This window comes from Meriones unguiculatus, chromosome 8 (genome assembly GCF_030254825.1).
Source record: "Meriones unguiculatus strain TT.TT164.6M chromosome 8, Bangor_MerUng_6.1, whole genome shotgun sequence".
Classification (NCBI taxonomy): domain Eukaryota; kingdom Metazoa; phylum Chordata; class Mammalia; order Rodentia; family Muridae; genus Meriones; species Meriones unguiculatus.
The window spans coordinates 68,714,994-68,735,594 of NC_083356.1; the positions used below are offsets into that span (position 1 = coordinate 68,714,994).

Genomic DNA, 20,601 nt, shown 5'->3' on the forward strand with positions numbered 1-20,601 from the left:
CATGACCTAGAAATCCCACTTCTAGGAGTGTAGGCCAGAGAAAGGAAAATACATTATCTACACAAAAGTTTGCAAAGCACGGATTCCTAGAAGCATCGGTTACAACAGCCAAGAGGTAGAAATAGCCCAAGTACCTATCACCCAATAAGGGATAAACTAAATCGGGAAAATCAGACGGTAGATGACTTGCAAAAAAGGGGAAGGAGCCTGATATCCTGTCATGGGTGAATCTTGCATATCACTAAGGGAGAAAACCAGTTACTCAAGGCCACAGTCCACAAACTGTCTAAACAGGTAACTGATCGGGCATTAGAGGTCGCTCAGGGCTGGGGATGGCAGGGTGGGGGGACCTGCTAAAGAGGATTTTTGTTTTTTGGGTGTTGTTGGTTTTGGCTTTTTTTCTGGTTTTGTTTTGTTTTTGTTTTTCAAGGCAGGGTTTCTTCTGTGTAACAGCCCTGGCTGTTCTGGAACTCCTTTTTGTAAACCAGGCTAGCCTCAAACTCAGAGATCTACCTGCCTCTGCCTCCCAAACACTAGGATTAAGGATGTGTGCCACTAAGCTCGGCCTGGTTGTTTGTTTTTTGAGTGATGAAAATATTCTAAATTGATTGTGATGAAGGTTATACAGCTCATACTGTTACCTGGTTCATGAATTATGACCATATGGGCAAGATGTTTCAAGAGGAAAAAACACTGACTATGGCGGTGCAAGAGCCCCAGTATCTGGGAGGCTGGCCTGGTCTATACAGCAAGTTCCAAGCCAGTCAGGGCTTCATACTGAAACTCTGTGTGTTGAGGGGAGGGGCGCATAAAGAAAGTGAAAAAAGATACTGAGAGGTTGAGGTGTGAAGATCAAAAGTTCAAGGCAAGCTTGAGTTACATCGTGAGTTCAAGGCTCTGGGGTGATAGGATTGCTAAGCTGGTAAAGGCATTTGCTACCAAACCTGATGACTTTCATTTCATCCCTAGGACCCAAATGGGAGAAAGAGAATCTGACTCCCACAAACTGTTTTCTAACCTCCGTATAAGAGCACTGTGGTACGTGCGCCCTCAACCCAACAAGCACACAAGTAAATAAATGCAAATAATTCATTTTTTAAAGTGTATGAACCACATCTATGTCATGTATAAGAAATCCTCAAGCCAGGCAGTGGTGGCATAAGCCTTTAATCCCAGCACTCAGGAGGTAGAAGCAAAAGCAGGAGGATCTGTGAGTTCCAGTGCCTGGTCTACAGATTGAAGTCCAGAACAGCCAAAGCTACGCAGAGAAACCCTGTCTCGAAAAACCAAAAAAGGAAAAGAAGAGAAGAGAATCCTCAAATATGGTGTTAAAGAGATGGCTCAGCAGTTAAGGACATATATTGCTCTTGCAGAGGACCTGAGTCAGGCTCCCAGCACCACACAAAGCAGCTCACAACTGCTTGTAACTTCAGTTCCACGGGATCTGATGTCTCTGGCCTCCATGGGCACACACGCACCCCACAGACACTCACATACATATAATTAAATCTTCAAGTATAATAATATAGGCAGGCTAAAAAAATTAATAGAAAAAGATAAGCATATGAACACAATCAAGAAGGCAGGCATTACTTCATAATTAAAACATGTAAAGCAAATGAGAAGACACAGGCTCTTACTATGTAACTCTAACTGACCTGGTACTTACTCTATAGACCAGTATGGCCCCAAATTTACAGAGCTCTATCTGTCTCTTGAGTGCCTGGCTGCATACTCTTTCATTCTAATACCAGGGTTGAACCAGGGCTCCCATCCTGAGCACCACAAAACCAGGAAGTGAATGTCAGGCATCCACCAAGCCACTTGCCTCCATGGCCCAGAAGCTGCCCCATCTTGCAGTATGACTTGTGCCCAGCCTGTCACCTGACATTCCTGAGACTCCAGAACTCCAAATGCCATGCTCTTCAAACCTAGCACCCAGAGCCCATGAAGGGGACAGTGCATGTGGGCAGAGACTGAATGACTCTGTCCCATCCAGGTGTTATAAAGGCCAAAGCTCCTGCACAACTTAGAGATGCTCAAGTGACCCTCTCTCTCCAAGGGAGATCTGAGACTGGGCCATGCTCTTGGCCTTGAACGTGACCCAGGGTGAAAGAGCTTGTGGACTAGAGTGAGCTGACACTGTCAGAGTGCAAGACACACAGACTCATGGGAAGGGTGAGGAGATGGGAACTTAGCTACTTTTCAGTTGCTTTGCTAAACACTATGACCAAGACAACTTATAAAACTAAGCCTTTAATTTGTGGGCTGACAGTTTCAGGGTGTAAGTCCATTACCATCATGGAAGGAAACATGGTAGCAGGTGGGTGGGCATGGCACTGGGGCAGTACCCGAGGGCTTACATCCTCCACTTGTAGGAGGCAGAGAGGGCTAACTGGGAGTGGCATGGGTTTTTTGAAACCTCAAAGCCCACCCCTAGTGATACACCTCTTCTAACAAGGCCACACCTTCTTAATTCTCCTTAACAGCTCTACCAACTGGGACCAAACATTCAAACATATGAGCCTATGGGAGCCATTCTCATTCAAAACACCACACTGAGCCGGGCCCTAGTGGGACTGACACTCAAGGCTGAACAGGCCAGGCCAAGTGTCCTCAAGAGGCACTACTACAGCGTGTTGGTGGGTAGGAGCCAGCAGTCTCACCAGTCACCCCATAGCCCCAGCCAGGGCCACGAGTGCACAGGAGACGAGTCTCTCCCCTCAGCCTGGCAACCCTGCAAGCAGCCAGGAAGCCATGGGGAGGCTCAGGCACCTGTTCCCTGGGAGCTGACATCCACGTCACTGTCACCAGTGCAATGCAGCCGCCGCACCCCTCAGATTTTCTAACGGTTCCCACAGGAGCACTGAAGGTAAATATGTTAATTTGACTTCAATCATGGCTTTAAAAAAAAAAAAGAAAGAAACACATGCTATATCAGCTTAGGGCACAGATCCTAAAAACCACTCAGACATGCATGTGCACTGCACATCCTTAGCAAGTGGAAGTCTGTGCTCCTGTTTTGGGGTCCAGGAGCCAGGATGTCCCCAGGGTAAGCACAAGGCCTCCTGGGTGGATGTGGAGACCATGGAAAAGCAGGGTGCTTTCCCAGAGTGCCATGGTATGGCAGGGTAAGGTGGGTTCTTACCCTGGCACACAACCACCCTGCTAGCCAGAGCAGTGGGTGCCATCATTTTTAGTGTAAGCAAGCGACACCTTCTCTAAGCCCAAGTCTTTAACTACTGAGCCTGCTGTGCCAGTTCTGGGGAGTCATCCTGGAAGTCCTCTGCAGGGGTTGGGGGATGGTCAGACACCAAGCTCTCAATTTGATCACAGGGACACTGTCAGAGTACAGCCTAAAGGCAGGAGTCCTGGCAGACACTCCTTACTTCCAGCTGAGGGGACCATATAGCCAAACAGAAAGGACATGGTGGTGTAGATCCACTCAGAAGGAGTGGAAAAGCCACCTAGCCCTTGAGGTGGGAAGGTGGGGCCAGGCCTGAAGGCACCTGGAGCTGGAGACTGTCTATCTCCTTCCATGGGTCTCAGGAGCCCCAATCCCATTTCATGGTGAATGTCAGTATGTTCACTAAAATCTGGAAATCAGCAAAGAGGAGGGGGCTGAGGCCTCCCCCAACTGCCTATTCAGTACCTAGGAACAGGAGGTTCTGAAATGTGGAAGCTTTATAAAATCCAGGGAAGTCTTGAAAACTCATCGAAATCCCTAAAATGTACGCTGTGGCCTGAGGAGCCAGTCCCATGTGCCCTCACTGCCCTGGGAATGACCTGCAAGTTACTGGCTGTAGCTGGTTGTGGTGGAAATGGGAGCTCTGTCAGATGGCTGCAAACAAGCATCCCCTGCTATGGGGACTCCCAAGCTAAGGAGGCTCTCTGAACTGATCCCGGAACACAGGTTGCCAGGATCAGCAATGCCCACCCTGGCACAGAACCACATACAGCCCAGGAAGGACCACTCTACTCCATAGAGACCCAATAACTGGACCATGCCCCGCCCCACTTCCCCTGCCTAGTATAGCCTCTCATACCCTCCCTCTCTGGGCCTAGGCCCCCCTGCTGCTTCTACCTGTGTGTTCTCCTCTAGAGAAATCCAGAATCCAATCTAGGCTCTCTGAACCACAAAAGGAAATGCACTGCCAAGTCTTAGGACGTTTATCTGCATCCCAGACCACCAATCTGCCCCTTCCTACAGGCAGCCAGATTTAGCACACAGTGGACCAGGTGGGAGCCTGGGTCCCAAAAGAGTCACCACAGAAGGGTCAGAGGGAAGAAACAAAAGCATCTCAGAGCTGGCCAACAGGTCCTGGCAAAACCACTTGTGTGCAGAAGGAAGATGCCCAGGACATCTGTCCCTCCTGTACCCAATACCCCAAGTGCATAGGAAACTTTCTCATGAGCCCCTGAGCCTGTGACCAAGGAGGCAAACAGCCCTAGGGAAAAGAAACAGGGGGCTCCTATATCCCAGAACCAAAGATGACAAAGGAAATGATTCCTAGAGGAGGGCTCCCTTGAGGCCAGTTCAAGACTCTCCACCCCTTAGGCTGCTGGAAACCCAAGCAACCACTGGCTCGCTAGGGTGGGGAGACAGTGGTGTTGGGGCTGCTTGCCCACATTTGGTTGGCAAAGTTAATATGCCATCTTATTCACTCCACTCCCCAAGGACAGCCGAGGTAGATCTAGGGACAGGCTGTGTTTCTATTGTACTGCACACCTCACATAGGAGCCTGGGAGCTCAGGACACTTAGTACCACTCAGGCCTCAGTCTGAAGCCTTAGGGAAACCCTAAGACCCACAGAAGGGTAAGGGCACCTGGCTCAGGCATCAGCAGAGCATGGAACAGGCAGGAGGACCCAGAAGGTGCTCATCAGCCAGACTGATAATTCATGGGCTCTCATCTTTGTATCACCTGATCCAGCTAGGGTCCACAGCAACTAGACTCCAAGACACCTGCAAAAGCCTAAGAAAATGTCAGGACACAGCCATTGCTGGACTCAGTTCTTCCATGACAGCTCTACTGTCTAACCACAGGGTTGCTTCGCTTCTCGGTGCTTTTATGTTCTCCTCTATGAGATAGGCCAGGGGTAGCAGCTGCTCCCTAAATATACTCCATCCTGAAGTACTCAAGCACCTCATCCCTAAATCAGAACAATGACCTAGAACTCCCCATAGTGTGGGGACAGGCCTTATGTAGGAGCCTCTGCCCTGGTGCAGAGTAGGGGACCTTGGACCCAAGCCCAGCTCTACCCATCTGCTTGGTTTCTTTGAGCCAGTAGCTTGGCCCTGGAGGCTCAGGCTTACCTGTGTCCTGCCTGCAAGAGAGGGGCCAGTGTGGGTATTTACTGGGCAGGCCAACTGGCATGCTAGGAGGTTTAGAGCCCATAGCACTGGACCAGCTCAATCCTACCAAACACAAGGGAGAAGAGCCAGGCCCTCACTCACTGCCCTCCTATCAGAACCTCTCCCCAAATCACTGCATGGACCCCTGTCGGGGCATTATTCTGATATTTGAGCATCAGGGACACTTTCCCAAAGCAGCCTAGGCACCACCACACCACACTGCTCAATCGTCAACACTATTGGGTCCACTTTCTTCTCCCCTCAGGAAAAATCAGACACTGTCTTCTGTGGGCAACTAAATTTTTTACTCATTTCCCATCACACACAACCTGCCTCAAACCAAGCTTACCCACTGACCTCCTCAGGCCATCTAATTATGGAGCTCAAGGAAACCCACAGGTGCCTCACAGCTTGCCCGCCAGAGGAGACACGTGCTAAGGACACAATCCGTTTCTCCTAGAAGTTTGGAAAGAACCTTTACGACCCTGATCTTCAATTCCAGAAATATCACTACCTTGGGACTGAAAGCCAATGTGTCCTACCCGAACCACCTCAGGTCCCAGGGAGGAGCAAGCGGCCAAGCATATGGGGCAGAAGGGGGCAGGAACTGCTAGGAACTGTTCTTCGAGGGTCAGGATCAGGTTTCTGTTGTTGATGATTTTTGTTTTTAAAGGCAGGATCTCCTTCTGTAGCCCCAGCTCACCTGCAACTCACTCTGTAACTCAGGTTGGCCTAGAAAATTGGCAAACATCCTTGCTTAGCCTTTCAAGTACTAGGATTACAGGCATGAGCTACCATGCCCCATTTCATTTGTTTTATTTGTATTTTTTGAGATGAAGTTATATCATATTATCCTGGCTGGTCTCAAACTCTTAGACCCAAGTACTCTCCTGCCTCAGTCTCCCAAGCAGCTGGTACCACAGGTACGTACCACCTCACCTATTTGGTAAAGAATTCAGGGACCATTGGGCATGATAGCACACACTTTTAATCCCTGCATTTGTGAGGCAATGGCAAATAAACCCTTGAGTTTGAAACCAGCCTGATCTTCATAGAGAGTTCCAGGTCAGCCAGAGCTACAAAGCGGAAGTCTAGAGAGAGGGAAGGAAGGACAGAGAGAGGGAAGGAGAGAGAGAATTAATTAACTCAGGATCCCCTCACCATTCTTTCCAAAACTGGGGAAGCTACTTGTCAGACTCAGCAGAGCTGACACCAGGGCTTGGAGGAGGCACTCAGAGAGAAAAGGAAGTAACAGGTAGTGGGAGATTTGGCCTTTGATCCTGCACCAATGGAACATTGTATTTCCAAAATCCACATACACACAGAAGCTCAGAATGTGATTTATCAAAAACCAGGGCCTCTGAGGATATAATGAACCAAGTTAAGATGAGATCCGGGATGCCAGACAGTGGTGGCACACACCTATGATGCCAGCACTTGGGAGGCAGAGGCAGGTGAATCTCTTAGTTCAAGGCCAACTTGATCTACAGAGTGAGTCTCAGGATGGCCAAAGCTACAAAGGAAAACTCTGTCTCAAGGTAAAAAAAAAAAGATGAGATCCAAGATGGATCCTAATGCACAGGACAGTACAGTGAGGTGGGACCATGGGTAAGGTGCTTGAGTCGTAGGGGAAGAGCTTCAAGAATGGATTTCCCATGGCTGGAGAAATGGCTCAGCGGTTAAAAGAACACTTACTACTTTTGAAAAGAACGAAATGGCAGCTCACAAATGTATCTAACTCCAATTCCAGGGATTATGATGCCTTCTTTTGACATCCTTGGAAACTGCACTCATGCAGTGCACATACATACACAGGCCACTCATACACACAAAATAAAAATAAACCACAGCACTCAGGAGGCAGAGGCTGGCTATCTCTGTGAGTTCGAAGCCATCCTGGTCTACAAAGAGTTCCAGGAGAGCCAGGGCTGTTACACAGGGAAACCCTGTCTCAAAAAACAGAAAAATTAAATTTAAAAAAAAAAAGAGTGGCTTTCCATTCCATTATGTGAGTTCTAGCTCTGGGACAGGCTAGCTATGGGAAGAGGTCACAAAGTAACAGGAGGTGCAGGCCCACTTATCCCTAACCTTCCATGTGAGTTAAGGCATTGGCCCCACACACAGACCCAGAAGCTATAAAGAGCAGGTACCAGTACCAGGCTCTTGAACTTGCCAACATCCAGACCTGTGAACCCAAATGAACCTCTATTCTTCATAAGCAATCACCCAGTCACAGGTATCCTATTCCAACAACAGGATGCAGACTGAGACAAGGCTGAGAGAGGATGGAGGCCCAAACAGGACTGATGTGAACTCGAGCCAAGAAAACACCAAGGGCTGCTGGTTCTCATGCAGGCTGACCCGGGCAAGAGAAAGAGTGCCACTTGCAAAACCTCAAGTATACATTCTGGCCTTCAGAAGTGTTAGGTTTCCAGCTTCTCGTCCTTTATGATGGCAGTCCCACTCACTGGCCTGTCCTGACCACACTGTTGGTCATAGCTCTGAAGGGACCCTGCTAATGTCAATCAAAAGCCAAGCACTTCAAGGTCAGGAGAGAAACAGGACTTGTGGCTTGTTGTGGCATCAGGTACGGGGATGCCAGTCTTGGGCACACCACCCCTTTTTCCCCAGAAGTAGCACCTTTCCTGCCTCAGGTGCTACCACCCCACCAGCCCTCACCCCCAAACCACTGCCATCACTACCATGTTCCCTGACTGCCACTCACTGGACCAGAAAGCCACTACCTCCACCCGGGCAAGCAAAGACAGACCCGGGACAGGAGGAGCTGTGTTTCAGCCTCTTTCTAGGGTGCCTAGGTCTCACCCTTGGAATTGGGCAGACTCCTAGGGGGCTCATTAGTTCCCCGGAGTTTTGCCTTTGCTCCACATTCTGGGGTGAGGAGCGTGGCTCCTCTCCTCAGTGCACAGCCAGCTCCACTGGTCTCCTGCCCAGCCTAAGGGGTCCATTGTTAGGGACCTGGGGTCACACCCGGTGGAATTCCTCTGCTAGGGAAGTTCTTGGCCATGATGGTTGTGACCCACTGTCCTGTCCTCACAATCTAAGGAAAAACAGAAGACACAGGCTGCAGTGTCGGCCTAGCACCAGCTCCAAGCCTCTCTGTGTGGGCGCATCACCCACCCATAGGCTCCAAGGATCCTGACGGACATGCTGCTCAAGTGAGGATAAGACCTGCCTCTTAGTAGATCTCTGTGAGCTCAAGGCCAGGCTGTTCTACACATGGAGTTCCATGTTTGACGTGGTTACATAGTGAGATTGTGTCTCAAAAAGAATGAAGGGGTTGGGGGAACTCACCTCTCCAGAAATAGTTGTTGGCCATGACATGCTCCTAACACCTCTCACCACTTGGGAGCTCTACAGCTTCCTGTTTCTACCAAAGACTCAAGTCTTTCACACACCCCAGATCCTGTGCCCGACCCTTATCCCACCATAGCCACACGTTCCTCAACCAAGGCCAGCCTTAGAGACCCTGGCAACAATATAATCCCAGAACCCAGGAGACTGAAGCAGGGGGACTGCCACAAAGTCAAGGCCGGTCTGATGTCCTAAACTTCATTGTGAGTTTTAGGACATTTTGGGCTATGGTGAGAGACTGTCTCAAAACCAGAGAGTGGAAACTCAAACAATAGACAGACATGTCCCTCAAGTGACCAGAAGCACAGCCTAGAGCATGCCACCACCTCCAGCTGTAGAGGTGACACCAGAGGATACAATGGTGCATGTGTGATGTTCCTGCCCAAGACATAAGTATGAGTCCGGGAGACCCAAACTGGGGCATTCTTCCAACTGGCCAGTCTCCGGGTCAAGATCACAAGAACTGAGAAGAGACAATGGACCATTCCAGGTTCTCTGGGACAAATGCTTGTTAACAGCAGCATCAGATTCACCAGGCACAGCAGCTGTCAGTCCTCCAGATGTCAGTGGGATGTCCACCCACAAGGTGAAACTCAAAACATCCCAGCACCTCCCATAAGGCAGATGAACTTAGAAGATGTCAGAGAAATCAGCCATCTACAGAAGAACAGTCCCAGGCTGGGATCCCCTCATCTGAAAACTCAAAGCTTTCTGAATGCCATTCTGTCACTAGGAGCAGAAAATCCCACAGCTGACCTCAAGAGATGGGTCAAGATCATAGTACAAGGGAACCAGCCTTGGTGACACACACCTGTGATCCTAGGACTTGAGAAGTTGAGGAGGGGGTTTCAAGACTTGGAGGCCAGCCTGGGTTACATATTGGGGCCTGTCCTCAAGAAAACAGAAACAAACAAAACCCTCCAATACAAACAGGGCTAGTGAGATAGCTCAGTGGGGTAAAGGAGTTTGCCACTAAACCTGGCCACTTAAGCTTGATGCCTGGAAGCCACATGGAGGATCCAGGTTGGGGAGGGTGGACACACTCTTCTACAAGTTGTCCTTTGACCTCTATACTTCATTACTCCATAGCATACACACATACACACACACACACACACAAAACAGAGATACAGAGAGAGATTATGAGTACGTTTTGCAGCAAACAGGGCCACCAAGGTCACAGCCTGTGTTGGCACAGGTAGGTGGCAGGTGGCCCTTGGCTCTTGTCTGAACAAGATACACTGAGGTATGCAGGGTAACTTATTCCTAAGAGGTCTAGAAAAAAGTTCTTTAAACAGCACAGTGTTATCCCCCAATGCCCAGATAGCAGTGTGTCAATGGAGGCAGGGGACAGTAGGGGCAAGGATGGAAGCCAGTCTCTCTCTGGAGCACTTAGAAGGACAGGGTTACCTAACACAACTCTTGGCCTCAGACTGTAGAAGACTTTGTCTAGGTCATGGGCCACGGGTTCTGTCACCACTCAGAAGCAGCACACAGAAGACAGCCAGCCTTCCCAGAGGCCCCTGCCAATTGGCAGGGGTGGGGCAGAGGTATATCTCCAAACCCTAAGGTGTCCCATACAATGTTTGGCGGGGGGGGGGGGGTGTCTCAAGGATGTCATGACACAACTTCTTGTGTTATGAAGAACCTGGTGAGTGATCCAGAGCTAAACCCCAGGGCAGCCTCCAGTGACCTCCGAGACCACAGGTTCTAACCTCCACACACCTGGTTACCTGAAAAGGAGGAGATAACTGGGAGCCTGCTGTGTGCCAGGAGAGAAGCCAAGGTTGTCACTTCACACAAGCCCATCCCATTGACACCAGTGCCAGACTGACAAGGCTACTGGTCTAACAGTTCTTGGCCTGGAACTCAGGTCCCAGGTGCAAATGCTGCTGAGGTGAGCTCATCCAGAGTCAGAGGGGAGAGACTGGGACAAGGAGGCAGCAGCATTGGTACAGACTAGGTCAAGTGTTCCCAGAACTGTGGGGCAATATTTGAACCCCAAGGATACCTCATCCTTTCAGCCACCCCTACAGCTGCAGCTGGTGTGTACCCGACACTGTCTGTTCCTGTTTCAGCCATGTCACCCCAGGGCTTCACTGTGACCCACGCGCTTCAGTTTCCAGGCCACTTCATGTGACACAGACTCACCGCTAAACTGGGTTACAATAATTAACACAATGCCTGTCTCTCCTATCCCAAAGCTTACGTAAGCCTCGGCCCCATTTCCCTCCTTCGGCCCCCTGTGCTCTGCTCTTTCAAACATCTCTAGCTGGACTGCCACTCACACATCCTCCATCGAGCTCTGAGAAGCAGCAGCTGCTGTATCTAAAGCCCACCCTACTGGCAAGTACTGCAGGAGCCACTGGGCACAAAGGTTTTCTGTCCTGGGCCAAAACTTCACACACACAAAACCCTCCAACAGGGCCTTATTCACACCCAGGGCACTGACTGTTAAGAAGCTGAGGTGAGCTTATCCAGACTTACAGGAAAGAGGCTGGAACAAGGGGACAACAGCTAGTACAGTACAGGCAAGGTCAAGTGGGCCTAGGCCTGCAGAGCCATGGGAAGGCAAGAGGGAGGAGCTCAGCGTGCAGATAACCTGTATTCCCAAGTTCAGCCTGGAAATCTGCTGTTGTTACTGTTTTCATGCAGGGGCTGGCGAGATGGCGTGGTAGCTAAATGTGCTTGCTGCTCTCCAGAGGACCCAGGTTCCACTCCTAGCACCCACATGGCAGTTCACAACCATCTGTGACTCCAAGTCCCAGGAGATCCAATGCCCTCTTATGACCTTCATAGACACCAGGCACATACATGGTGTACAGATATGCATTCAGGCAAAACACCTATACATATAAAATAATTTTTTTAATTTCAAAAAGAGCTTTAAAAAATTATTTTATATGTATGAGTGTTTTGCCTATATTTATGTATGGGCATGACATGTGTGAGTGCTCATAGAGGCCAAAAGAAGGTGCTGAGCCACCTGGAACTGGAGTTATAGAGGTTGGAACCACTATCTAGGTGCTGGGAACCGAACCCAAGTCCTCTGCAAGGGCAGGCGTGCTGAGCCATCTCTCTAGCCCCCAATTTCTGCAGGTTTTTTTGTCTTGTTTTGTTTTTACACCTACCTACTTACAGCACTTCTTAGGTCAGCACAGAGCTATCATCCTTTAACATACCCAAGGGTGCTCTCAATGCCCTCTGCAGACCATATAGATACACAGATACTCTCCAGCGAACAGACGCTCCGCACCCCTACAGCAGCCTAAGTAGAAGAGGAGCAGCATGAGAGTTGCTGGCTATGTTACAAAGTAGACAACTGGGTGGGACAACCCATATGATCCTTTAGCCTCCCCACAAGGCCCACTGTGGATCAGCCCTGGCCAGCAACCCTGATGACTAAAGTGCTCTACTGTAGGCCAGTCAGAGTTCATAATCAGCTTCCCTCATTTCACACACAGAGAAACTGAGGCCCTGGATCAGGACCCAAGTGCAATGGTGGGCAGAGCACACATCCCAAGAGGATCTTAGGTATAAAAACTTGGCATTTGGGGCTGGAGAGATGGCTCAGCAGTTAAGAGCACTGACTGCTCTTCCAGAGGACCCAGGTTCAAATCCCAGCACCCACATGGCAGCTCATAACTGTCTGTAACTCCAAGATCTGATACCCTCACACACACACACACACACACACACACACATATATACATACATGCATGTAAAACACCAATGCACATAAAAATGAAAATAAATAGTTTTTAAAAACCTGGCATTTGATCTCTGAGTTCAAGGCCAGCCTAGTCTACAGAGTGAGTTCCAGGACAGCCAAAGCTACACAGAGAAACCCTGTCACAAAAAAAGATTAAAAAAAAAAAAAAAAAAGACCTGGCATTGTGGGCACCAGCCACTGGGAATAAACATCAATATGATCCTTGTGAGAATGCCCCCATCTATCTCTGGCCTTTGCAAAAGCCCTGCCTGCTTCAGGGAGGGCATACCTCTCTACCAGATGCAAGAGGCAGCACCCCACCCTGGCCCCTGGCCTAGAAAAGCTAAGGACCACCCCAGGTAGGTCCCTACTCCCCAGTCCTTGGCTCTGCATCAGGAAATTTGGGGTATAGTAAGAAGATTCAGTGACACCCAGTGGGCACCAGTTTCATTGCACTGGGGCATCTTTGTAGGACCAACTACTGGGCTTTCACTAGCACTGGGTAGACAATGTTTCTAGAACCCCAAAATGGGCCTTTCAACTGTTTAGAATCAGGAAATTCTCTATGAGACTGTTACAGTGAAAGAAATATTCTCCTAGCCAAACTGCACCACCCCCATTAGGGTGAACTGGGATGGTAAACACAGGAGAACACTTCCTAACAGTGTAGCTGCCATCAGACTCCTAAAGCCAAGCACACAGCAGGACACACCCTTTCCCAGGTGCCATCCCTGTACCCCTGGAAGCAGACCAAACCCAGCGGTCACTCAACCAACCAGTGGGACAACTGCCTCCCCCAGCCATGTCTAATCCTCAGGGGTTGCTGAGCAGAAGGTCAAGTGCCCATGTCAAGGCCCAGCCACAATCATATTCACAGCACTGTCACCCCAGATAGCTGCCAAGAGTCTCCCAGTTTCCTATCACTGTAGCAAAGTGAGATGAAAGAAGTAAGTGGGGCTCACAGACCTCAGGCTCAGGGCCGCTGCTAGGATGTGAGGACCATAAGAGCAGAGCCTGGGTATGCAGGGTGAGAAGAAAGGCAGAAAAAGTCTCAGCCTCAAGGACAGGGCCCAAGCTCCAGGGAAGACAGACCAGCCCCCGCCTGCCAGGATTCCCAAGCTGCAGGCAATTTGCATAATATTCTTTGCAAGTTAATATCAGACTGATAATGATCTCTCTCACAGCAGAGCGGCTGAGGCGCTGTTACAACACTAAGTAATCATATTTTAAATTATGTTTCCCTTTATAGAAAGGTGTTGCAGAAACACAGACATGAAATCTGTCTGTTGCAGCCCACTGCCAACCACCTGACCAACTTCAGCACTGCCAGGTGCCCACAGAGCTGTCCAAGGAAAGCCGGTCCTGGGGACAGAGAGGAGCTGCTGGCCATGGGCCACATGAACACACAAGTGCATATATACATACACAAACATAAGCACACCTGTGCACACCTGACCTGACTTCCCAGAAGTCACACACTCCTGCCCTGACCTCTCAGCTATCCTGAGAAGAAGACTTGAGGACCCCATTTCCATAGCCTAAAACCCTAGCCAGAAACAAAACAGTCACAGGCAAAGGGGAATAATGGGATGGGGAGGGAGGAAGACGAAGGGGAGATCCTATCACACTCCCACCCCCACCCACCTGCCAGCACCTTGGCTTTCCTCTGGGGGATGAGAATACTCCCTACCCCAACCTGGCCCTCAGGCTACATCCTCATCCCTCTGGGCTCTCCCTCTTGCAAAGCAACACCCCAAAAACACATCTTACAGCCAAGGAGGGGGTGGGCCCTGGGCCTGCCCAGTGAGGGAGCCAAGATCTCCCATTTTCTACTCTCTTCATTTTGGTACCAGGACAGGCCACTCAACCTCTATTTTCTTAAAAGCTTTCCCCCACTTTTTTTTTTTTTAATTTAAAAAAAAAATCCAATTATAGCACAAATCTCTCAGCAGGGGTCAGTGTGGAATAAGAATAGCCAAAGTTAATGGACATGACACAGGAAAGATAAATGCCTGAAGGGTTTCAAAAGTTGTATGATGCAGATTTCATTAACATTTTAATTGTAATGTATCTTTTTAATCTTCTCTCACCCTAATGGCTTTACTTCCAAAAAAAAGAAAGAAAGAAAAAAAACTGCTGACAACAACAAAAAGTATCAATATACAAAATTTAACAAAGGCGCTTAGCAGCGCAATAGTAACTAGATTAAACGAGCAAAAACTGTGTTAACATTGTGATTTTTAAGAGCAGAGTCAAGAGTGCAGCAAGAGTGGAGAGGGCAGAGGAGAGGAGGGAGGCCAAGGACAAAGCCTCAGGGCCCCAGTAGGGAGGGGAATGTGCCAATACACAGGTGCCCCAGAAGTCAGCAACAGGACAGGACAGCAAACCACATCCCCCAAAGCCACTCTCCCCCAAAACTCCCTACCCATCAGCAACATAGGAAATGGAAGGGAGAGATTCCAGAAACACCAGAGGATCAGGCAAGCATGCCCCTCTCTCCCAAATAGGGCTGTGGGTGATAAGACACTCCTGATGGCCCCCATAAAGAGTTTCAGCATTTCATGTTGAAAAGACTACCCCACCAAAAGGCACCAGATCCTACCATCCAGTCAGGGACCCCAGACCACTCTTGACTACTGCTTCTGACTTTTAAAAATGGAGGTTTTCAAAGTGTTCCTGGCTCTGACTACAGAGGAATCAGGACATTTTTATTTTCAGTCAACACAACATTCCTTGGGGGCTAATTTTGCTGGACCCAAAGTACTCTACCCCAGATCCTCCTGCCTTTCAGACTGCCATCCCTCCCCACTGGAATGCCAGGGGACATTGGCCACCCCAGGACCAGACAGCTCAAAGGCGTGACTCCTTGCTCACCCCCAGTGACTATATATGGGCACTTTCAGGCCCCATTGTTCCCACCCCACCCCTGCTTGCTTCCCAGACACCAGTGAGGGGCGGGCCTGGAGCTGGAGCCCATCTGTGGCCGGATGCCCTCCTGGATGCCAGGCCTGATGCAGGGAGGAGGGGCAAGATTCCTAAGAGCCCCAGCCAGCCCTTCCCCAGGGACCTGGAAACAACTCCAGAGAAAAAGCCTCCTTCTCCCTGGGACTGAACCAGCCTCCCCTTAAAGGGCCAGCAACATTCCCACCAAGGGACTCACCGGTCCCAATGGCAGCAGGCCAGGCACAGCCATCTTGGAGACCTGGGGTGGGTTCCAGACAGGGAGGGTCCCACAGCCTGGGGAGAGGGCAAAATCTCCAGTAATCCGGCCTCAGGTTCCTAATCCAGCATTTTCCCAGAACCCAGGCCCAGCGCTGCAGATTCCAGGGCAGGCAGGGACGTGGGTCAGAGTCCATTCTCTGTTCTGCTCAGAGGACAACTCTCTGGGCCAGAGACACTGTGAGCGCCAAAGTGAGGACGCAGAGACTCCTCAATGTTCATGGGCCTATAGTCTGGGAGAACCAGGTACACAGGTCTCTGCTTTTAAACCCAAACTTCCAATGTCAAAGACAAGTCTGGCTCTAGCAAAGTGGGAATTGCAGGTGATGCCAACAGGAGGCAGGCCTGGGAAAGAGTGAGAATTTGCTAAAACAGCAACAGAGGTTGCCAGGAGCTCTGCACTGGAGAGCAGGCCAGAGCAGCCACCTTAGGCCAGATCACAAGCTGCTTCTCCAGTAGTGGGGGCCCAGCCAGGGGTGGGGGTGGGGATGGCATAAGGCTGAAGGGAAAAACAAAAAAACCAAAAACAAAACAGAAGGAGGTAGTGGCAGGAGAGGCTATGAGCAGGGCTACACACATCTGAGAAACCAGGCAGAGACCACGCTAGACGCTAGCTAAGCCTCCCCCACCACCTCGTGATTACTCAGGGCTAGGCTGCTCATACTGCCTTGATGATGAAGGATGAAGTACAGGTAGCCTAGGGGACAGCCCTGACTCTTCAGGAGGAGCTTTGGGGGTGGGTGGAGCAGTCTTAGCAAGCCAGTTCTGAGCAGGCTCTAGCACCCCTTCAGCACCTGATCACACCCAGGCAAAGCAGACTTTACCCACCACCCAACAGGGCCACACGGAGATATAGCCTACACCTGCCAGGAGCAGCTTTGGGCTGGTGGCTCCTGCATCACCACAGGGCTCTGCTCCCTTCTCCAACGGCCAGATCTGGAGGATCAGGGGTTCAAGGTCACCCTCACCTACACATTTAAGTTCAAGGCCAGCCTTAACTACTTAAGATTCTGTCTCAAAAAAAAAAAAAAAAAAGCAAAAACAGGTCTCAAAGTCCACACAGATTTCTTCAGCCCAGAGTGACCCCTAGGGACGCAGTCATGGGTACCAGCATCCAACCCCATTCTAAGCAGGCACCACTCCTCAGAACTGGAAGGCAGCCTATTTCATCCTGAGAACCCAAACCCAGAAGGAGGCCAGTGTGGACCAGACAAGGGTGGGTTCCAGCAGGAAAACCAGCACACGCTGAGGGAGTCACTTTCTAAGATGCCCCTTACACTGGAGGTTTGTGGCTTCGTGGGGAAGGTAAGGGACTGAGATATGACAGTGGTTCATGGTCACTGAACCAACAACACACCCTCAGCAGCTTGGGAAGCCTGGTGGTTTATCCCACCCCCACACCCAAGGTGACTTCAACCCACTGTAAGCTCTCCAGAGAATTCCCTGGAAGCCACCAGGCGGGAGGAGCAGAGCTCAGAAGACAGGAGATGGAGTGACTTAACAGGCTATGATATTGAGGGAATAGGTCTGGGGCAGGGAGCGGAGAGAACATGGACAGCCAGGGCTGGCGCCCACTGGGTGCCATGCATTCTAGGATCCAGGATGTCAGAGGCAGACACTCACATTCTGTTAAGGCTACAGCTCTCCGCTTCTGCCCCATCAGTGCTGGACCCCCTATGCCAAGACCAGACAAGATCCTCGAGCTCACATTGCCCACCATGCAAAATCAGGACCTCTGTGGCAAACAGGCCTCCTTGGCATACCAGCTCACCACCTAAAACCACAATGCAGGCGCAAGAACAAGTCTGCAAAAAGAGGTTTGTCGAGGCTGTCAATGTCATGCACAAACCCTCTCCCAGGAAGAGATCTCTGGGCACCCCACCCCCACAACACCAGCAGTCCATAATGCAGACTGATGGTGGACAGCGACCAGCCCAGGAGCAGTCTGGCGCTCAACTCTTGCAGCACAAGCGTTTCTCTCTGATAGTGTTTCCCAGCACTCTAAATGGCTCCGAGCTCCCGGAATCAGCAAAGTTCAGATGCCAGGGTGCACAGCCTTCCCCTAGCACCATCCTACCATGGGCATGACCATTAAGGAAAGATCCCTGGCTGCTGTGAAGTGACAAGTGATACGTCGTTCTACTTGGGCTAATTCCAACCAGATGGCCCAAAGAACAGGGTCAACTGCCCTGGGTCTCACCTCTTTTCTTTCCTTTATTTGGGCTCCCGCTAAGGTGCCACCCAATGAGGAAGTGCCACAGAGCATCCTTGAAGGAATAAAGAGTAAAGGACACTGGTGGACAGAGTAGTTGGCTCCGTGGGCCTGGAGAAGCCTGTTGGAGGGTGGGACAGGAGCGCTGGCTGTCCAGCCCCTAGCTGAACAAGCTTCGTCCTCTCAACTGTGAAATGACTAGTCACAGCAACCCTTCCAGGACATCATGTTTAAAGACCACACAGAGCGAGCACAGGGCCCCACCGGGACATCCTGACCCCATCCTTCATCAAAATAAAAACAGAAGGGAATAGCAGTCAAGAGTTTGTAGAAGAGAACAGAAAAGGGAACCAGAGGCAGAAGAGCAAAGCCAGAGGGCTGTACTAGGGAGGAACGGTACATGAATATGCACATGAATTTCTCAGAAGGGAGGGTTTTACTGGACCAAGAACCCAGCCAGGCTATCAAGGACCACGTCCCAGCCCACTCCACCCCGCTATGCTCAGCTGCAGCGCTCCCCATAGCTACACCTGAAGGCTATTACATAGGGCCCAAAAAACACCTTCATCCTGAAGCGCCAAGGAGAGGGAGTAGGGTACAGTGGGTGTTGCCGATGAGGTCAGCTCCAGGGAGCAGAATGGGGGAGCCCACAAACCCTAGGGCTCAGGCAGCACCAGAAGGAGGGTATCAGCAGTCAGCAGCGCAGAACGGATCTGCCTACCAAAGGAACCCAGAAAAGCTGAGGTGACCCACAGCCTCGTATAACATATGCTCAGGAGAAGCAGGCACCGAGTCCCAGCCTCGGGTGAGAAGCCACGGAGCCAGCCAACCTCACCTCCTTCAGCCCACACACCTCTGAGTTTTCTTGGAGAAGAGTCTAGAGACCTTAACAACTTTGCGGAGATTCAGAAACAAGGACAAGCCAAACGCCCCCTCCCACCGCAGCGAAACCCAGTGTCTCCCGAAGTTGGAGTTGGCGCAGGAGAAAAAGGGAGGCAGTGACGACCCCTGCCCACCCCACCTACCCGCCCACCTAGTTAGGGAGGGCAGGCACGGGCCGAATCTGATGCGCAGACACCCTGCCTCTGACCTGGCCCGCCAGGAGGGGTGTGTCCCCTGCGCCCTGGCCAGGGGCCAGTGTCATCGGGGCTTCCCCTCCCGACCGGGACGACCCGCGGTCTCCCGGGGCCACAGGACCCCGGCGGGAAAGGAAGGCGCCTGGAACCCCAGCTTTGGCCGGGCCGGGCTCTGGCCGGGACACCTCGGTGAGCCGGCCTCTCCGCCCCGGGGCCAGCACGCAGCTCCAGCGCGGCCCGCGCCCCACTCGGCCGCGCCCCAAGCGCGCGGCGGGCACTGCGGCAGGCGTCGGGTGCGCAAGTTGGGCGGCCGCGCCGCGGAGTTTGCGGGAAGTGCGGGTGGGACGACTGGCCCGCGGCGGAAACGGCGCGACGCGCGCCAAGTTGGCCGTACCTGCGGGCACCCGGCCCAGTCCGGCCTGGGCAGCTGCGGCGCCGCCCGCGGCAGGAAGTGCTCCGGCGTCCCCGAGCTCCGGCGCCCGCGGACTTTCTCCGACCTCGCCCAGCACCGGCGGCCGCACCGCGGCGGGGGCGGGGCACGGGGGAGGCGCCCGCGGGCTGTTTAAAGGGACAGAGCGCCGACCGCGCGCGCGTGCGCGCACTCGTTGCCAGGTGGGCGCAGGAGAGGGAAGCCCAGAGGGGTCTGAGGAGATCCCGACTCCTCAGAGAGTTGCTGCGCCGGCCCTCGCGAGTGCTCAGCGTCAGGCACCGAAGGGGCTGGGATCAGCGGCGGAACAGGGTTAGGACTTGGGGCACCCGGCCCCAACCTCTTAATTCCCCACGGCTGCGCTTGCTCCCACCAGCCTGGGACTGGAAATCGCGCGACCGAGCAACCTTGGAGCAAGTACCACCCGGCCCTCCTGCCCACTGACTTACAGGCGTGTGGAGGAGGCTCTTACTGTATTCAGGCCCGGTGGGATCCGGACATGTGACAGGCTCTCCAGTCACTGTCAGCACGGCTCTCTGCCCAAGGCCATGATATCATGGACAGAGATCTGGTTTTAAGTGCTTAGAAATAAAACCGGCCACACACCTGAAAGTACCCAGGAATTTCTTTGATTGCCCTTCCAACCTGAGTCCTATTATGTGCTCAGACATCAGTGCCCTTTCAGGGTCACGGCCATCTTTGACCCCATGCCCACGCAAGGGTCCATGAAGAAAAATAAGAATGGCACCAGGAAAGAGGTCATGAGCAAGGTCACTGGGAGGAACGGCTTTAAGGGAACAATTGGCCCATCTTTCCCCAAGACCTTTGCTGCTGGCTAAGGTCATTGCTAGGCACTAGCTTGGCAGAGCCTCCCAGTCCCTGGCTTCCATCTTTGTCCTTGCTTTGGTTATAACTGACCCTTGGTCTGAACTTGCCTTCAGCTCTGCTTCTAAAAAAACTCCCTCACTCCCACCCCAATACACACACTAGCACTTTCCCCTGCCTGCCCATCGGGAAGATGGATAGGAACCTCAATCCTGGACTTTCCCCAGAACTCCACTTAGATCTAAATTTGGTCCTAGGTCCAAAAGCCCACCCCTACCCACACCGTCAGCCTAGTGAGGGCAGTCTGATGTGCTCAGGGAAGCTGAGGAGAGCAGGCAAGAGAAGGCATGCTGGAAACTCTCAGCCACACCTGGTTGAGCTGGAGGTAGCTTGAGCACGGAGA

General features: G+C 51.6%; 1 protein-coding gene across 1 annotated transcript in view; it reads right to left on the bottom strand.

Moving 5' to 3' along the window:
• Positions 1 to 19,496, bottom strand: part of Nacc2 (NACC family member 2) — a 68,301-nt gene extending 48,805 nt beyond the window's left edge. The window contains exon 1 of the mRNA XM_021641085.2: positions 19,341 to 19,496. The gene's annotated coding sequence lies outside the window, so the exon portion shown is untranslated. The remainder of the gene's footprint in view (positions 1 to 19,340) is intronic.
• Positions 19,497 to 20,601: the final 1,105 nt, after the last annotated feature.